The sequence below is a fragment of the Pteropus alecto genome, unplaced genomic scaffold (genome assembly GCF_000325575.1).
Source record: "Pteropus alecto unplaced genomic scaffold, ASM32557v1 scaffold39, whole genome shotgun sequence".
NCBI classification, from domain to species: Eukaryota; Metazoa; Chordata; class Mammalia; order Chiroptera; family Pteropodidae; genus Pteropus; species Pteropus alecto.
In genome coordinates this window covers 14,021,872-14,027,173 of record NW_006443568.1, presented here as the reverse complement: position 1 = coordinate 14,027,173, position 5,302 = coordinate 14,021,872, and the positions used below count along the sequence as shown (strand labels likewise).

The following is a 5,302-nucleotide window of genomic DNA, read 5'->3' as shown; positions in this document are numbered from 1 at the left end:
TAGAAAGAATATTGACTCCTATAATCTTGCTGTAATGACATATTTGTTTTGGTGTTGATGTTGATTCCCTGGGATTTTCCACATAGACAACCATGCCATCTGCAAACAAAGACAGTTTTATATCTTCTTTCCCAATCTGTGGACCTTACACCATTATTTTTTATTCCATGAGTGTATTATTTTTCTAAAAATGTTTAATTTAAACAATTGGGCATCTACGGCCATGCCACCTTGAATGTGCCCAATCTTGTCTGATCTTGGAAGCTAAGCAGGGTAGGGCCTGGTTAGTACTTGGATGGGAGACCACCTAGGAAGACCAGGTGCTATAGCCATAAAATAAATACATAAATAAAAATAAAACATTGGGGATACCTTGGAAGAGTCCCTGAAATACTGATGGGCTGAGGCACTCTGCCATCAGACAAAATATTTTAAGTGTATTAATCTCCGGTCCTTTGTTCCTCAAAGGTTAACGATCTTACAGAAACCAGTGTTGGCAAGGATGTGGAGAAACTGGAACTCTTGTGTATTGTTGGTAGGAATATAAGATGGTACAGCCAGTGTGGAAAACACTGTGTATGTTCCTCAAAAAATTAAAATAGAATTACTGTATGATCCAGCAATTCCACTTCTGGGTATTTACCCAAAAGGATTGAAAGCAGGATCTCAAAGAGATATCTGCACACCTGTGTTCACTGCAGCATTATTCCAAAATGTGCCAAAATGTGCAAACAACCCAATGTCTTCACAGGAATAAATGGATAAAAAAAATGTTACACACACACACACACACACACACACAGAGGAATATTATTCACATGCTACAAGGTTCATTCAACATGGATGAACCTTGAAGAAATTAAGCTAAGTGAAATAAGCCAGTCACAGAATGACAACTATTGTATGATTCTACTGATAAGACATATCTAGAGTAGTCGAATTCACAGAAACAGGAAGTAGAAAGGTAGCTGCTAGAGGCTGGGGAAGGGAGAATGGGAAGCCATTCAGTTGTTTAACGGGTAGAGTTTTGTTTTTGAAGGATACAAAAGTTCTAGAGATCTGTTGCACAACAATGTGAATATACTTAACATTACTAAACTTTACACTTAAAAATGATTAAGATAATAAAATTTACTGCAATTAAATAAAAGTTAATGATCTTACCATGATGGACTTAAAGAATGAACTAGAAAGCTTTTCAGGTCCCACCAGACCCATCTAGAGATCTATCTGTAAGCAAACACTTAAACATGTTATTACTATTTACATATCATGAAATGCCACGTTATTACTATTTAAATTTTAAATGCCACGTTATTACTATTTAAATCTTTTAAGTGCCTTAAAAGATTTAAGACACTTTGTAAAAAAAATAATAATGATGATTATTCTGTGGTTAGAGTGACCAACTTTAACTTATCAGATCTGAAAAGTTAAATTTTTGTTTCTTGAGTTTTTTAAGGATAGCATTTCCCGGGATTAAGAAAATTAAAGTTTTCTGAGCCCAAACAAAAGACAGGTATTCAACTACCACTTCTTATGTAAGTAAAGAATTACAACCAGCCCTGTTGTCTGAGCAATTAGTTTGTTTTTAATCCTAAAGGCACTATCAATTATAGATCAAAAGTGTTTCCCTATTTGCTTTGCCAACCAGGAAGCTCAGAACAAGATTTGCAGTATAACTTTAATATTTATACAGAACTTCAGGCAATATGTGTAAGGCAACTTTCTGTTCTAATTTGCCTCTTAATTCATCAGACTTATCCCCTCCCTTAATTTTTATTTAGCCCCAGCTTCATCATTTAAAAAAAAATCTTTTGCATAGCACATATTTAATAAATCCTCTTTGGAACATGGTAAGGTGTATAAATAAACAAAATACAAATGAGTAATGTAAACTGAGCACCTTACAGATTCGGTCTTATATTGTCACGAATTTCTAAACATCATCTAGTCCATTACTTCCAAAGACAGACAAAATTCTAGGGCCAAGTGACATTCATCTTGTGAATCAGAAGGAAGCAGCAAAGCATTAATGGTGAACTTCTCAACTAATCTATTTCATATCTCTTTGTAAACAGGAAACACCCAGCTCCTTAACAGCCAAGCAGCTGATGGGGGCAGTAGGTGAGGAGGAAAGCTGAGTCTGTGAATGAACCAGTCCTGGGGGGCAGTTATGGTTCACTGCAGACCTGATTAAAGAAACCAGCAACCTTCAACGAAAGAGGTAGGAAGTTAGAACTATGCAGCGAGGAAACTCTTAAACACATGGATGTATCGTAAATCAAGATGACACTAATGACTTCTGCTAGTTGTAATCTGCTTTGAGATATCTCTCTAGCAGTGGGAATAAGGGACTATGAGCTCTCTCCACTTTCCCTTCTAGTTTTCTTTTCTAAGAGCCACAATAGAATTAAATGAAATTGAGTAAGTGCTCAACAATTAGGATTCTTGGTTGAAAGCCACAGACACTGACTCTATCTTGAGCAAAATCAAAGTTCGTTAGAAAGGTGTTATGGACTGAATGTTTGTGTGTCCTACTCCCATTCGTATGTCGAAGTCCTACCCCCTGCCCCAAAGTGATGGTATTTGGAGATGGGGCCTTTAGGAGATAATTTTTGTTAGATAATTTCATGGGGGTGGCGCCCTCACGATGGAGTTAGTGCCCTTATAAAAGGAGACATCAGAGAGCTAGCACACACAAAGAAGAGGTCATGCAAGCACACAGCAAAATGTCACGTGAGCACACAGCAAGACCTCCTACCATTCTTCCCTTCACTAACCTTGTCCAGCCACACCAGCCTCCTGGCTCCTCCAACAACGTAAACGTCCTTTTGCCCCATGGTCTTCGATCTTGCTCTTCTCTCTGCCTAAACTCTGCTCCCCCACAGAGCTACTTGGCTCTCAAACCTCATCCCTCAAGTCCTTCAGTCTTTGCTCAAATGCCTTCTTGACCTCCTTTTGACCCTCTGTCTCCCCACCACGCTTTATTTTTTGTCATAACGTTTCTCACCACCAGAGGTGCTATATGTGTCTTATTTAATAGTCCTTGTCGGTGCCTCATCTTAGACAGCAGACTCCGTGAGGGCTGCTGTATTGATGTGAACTCTGCCTGATGTGTGGAGCAGACACTCCATGAATAATTGCTGAGTGGAAGAATCCCGACCCAGGAAGGGCACCGCTTCGCTCAAACCCTGGGAATCTCTTCTTCCCACCCTCGGAATTTCGATCTCGAATTCTCTCACTTTAAGAGGAATCTCCAGAGAGTAAAACTAAAAGCGGAGGGCATTGACTTTTTAATCCCCAAAATGCCTCAAGAGCAGGGAAGGGATACTAGTCCCAGAGAAGGGTCAAAACGAATTTCTTTTTCTTATTTCCATTTGCCTGCTTTGTGGTTCTTCTCAGCACTCATCACTATTTGAAATGGAGCTGAAGTCCTATCAACCCATTTGGCTCTTCCTATATTTTACGTCTGTCTTTCTCGATTTTCCTTTGGGGACACCGCCCTTCCTCCGCTTTTAGTCCATATGACTTGGTGAGCATAACTCTCACCCAAGCTCTGGGAATGGGCATGCAGGCCAGGCCTATGCTAGTAGACTACTTTATCCTCCTAGCCATAAGGACCGCTTTCGACATGGCCATGTGACTTCATTCAGACAAAAAAATAAATCAGAACCAATTCATGTCAATGGGACTGCTAGGGAAATAGAGCATCTTCTTCCTGCTGGTTTTGAGAGAGAACAGCATGTAAGCCTGGAGCTGTCAGTGTTGGTGCCACAGGTTGGGAAGAGCCTTCCTATATAAAGTTCCACCACAAAGAGACAGAGAGAAACTGGTTCTGATACTATTGAGCTCCTGGATTCAGCCACACCTGAAGACAGCAGACTTTTCAGATACGGATTGCCAAGGCCGGATTGAGTTGCATGTTACTTGCCACCATAGGATCTTTACTCCTTCATTCACTCTTCTGTCTCAACTCACTTTTCATTAATCCCCTCTAACTCCTCTTCTTTTAGTAGAAGCTATATATCTAGGTTAGACGCTGAACTCTGAAATAGGATACCAGAGCACTTTCTGCTCAAAGCCAAAACAATTGGATGAAGAAGCAAAAAGGTTACTTCATTTCCTCCATGTTTTCAAACATTTGGTAGCCTGTCTACATGAAGACAGAACTCTAAGTTTTTGTTTTTGTTTTTTTCAGGCGAGGCAACCCTTGGTTGACTTCACAGATTGCAAGGACCTTGTCAGCTTACAATCCTTTATTTTTTATTTTTTACGCCTACAGCACCTGGTCTTCCTAGGTGGTCTCCCATCCAAGTACTAACCAGGCCCAACCCTGCTTAGCTTCTAAGATCAGATGGGATCGGGCTCGTTCAGGGTGGCATGAACTCTAAGTTTTTTATCTGGTAATTTTGGAGCTCTGTTAATCAAAGGGCCGGATTCTCATGCTCTTCTTAGAACTGTAAGACTTATTCGAATTTGACCAAAGTCTTACAAATGTGCAGAATTGGGAGAGAAGGACCCTGAATACATTCACTGAAATATTTTCACAACTTCCCATTAATCTACTTAAATGATGTCATTGTTTTTAGAGCATTTTGAGCTATTTTTCCTTTTCAAAGTTAGGAGAAAAGAGGTAGACACGTATCTAGACTGTATCTTCCTTACTTTTTAAAAATATTTAACTTCATCATTATTTTCTTATCGGAGTGATAAATGTCTTAGGAAAAGAAAACATTATAGAAATATACAAAAGAAGATATACAAATTTTCCCATGAGCTGACTCTCTAGAGATGACCATGATTGACAATTTGATGGGTATCCTAGTATATACTGATAAATGAAGTTCTTAGACATTTATCATATATATCATCTGTGATTTATTTTTTCTTTTATATATTATGGACAACTCACTGTGTCTTCATATAGAGCAATCACAATCTCTTAAAATGTTGTATCTTATTTCATTGTGTGTAGGGCTATGTATGCTGTTTGAGTTGCCAGCATGCGATGGCACTGATTGTATAGAAATTCCATAATTTATTTTTCCATTCTCTCTCTCTCTTTTTTTTCCTATTTCTTTTTGATGGACATTTGGGTTATTTCTAATGTTTGCTCTAATAAATAATGTTATATTTGCATTTTTCTATGTTTGCATGCTTGTGCGAGTTTGTAGAATTTATTTCTAGATGTGGAATCCCTGGATCAAAGGTTGTGAACATTTAAATTTTAGTAACTAGTGCCTAACTTTCCTCTACAAAGTTTGTACCGGCTTTTACCAAAGGTGCACGAGAGTGCTTT

At 38.7% G+C, this 5,302-nt stretch overlaps 2 pseudogenes; one reads left to right on the top strand and one right to left on the bottom strand.

Annotated features, from left to right (window-relative positions):
• Window positions 1-213: 213 nt before the first annotated feature.
• On the top strand, window positions 214-332 carry LOC112473088 (annotated as a pseudogene).
• Window positions 333-4,277: 3,945 nt separating this feature from the next.
• LOC112472996 lies at window positions 4,278-4,395 on the bottom strand (annotated as a pseudogene).
• Between the last annotated feature and the right edge of the window lie 907 nt (window positions 4,396-5,302).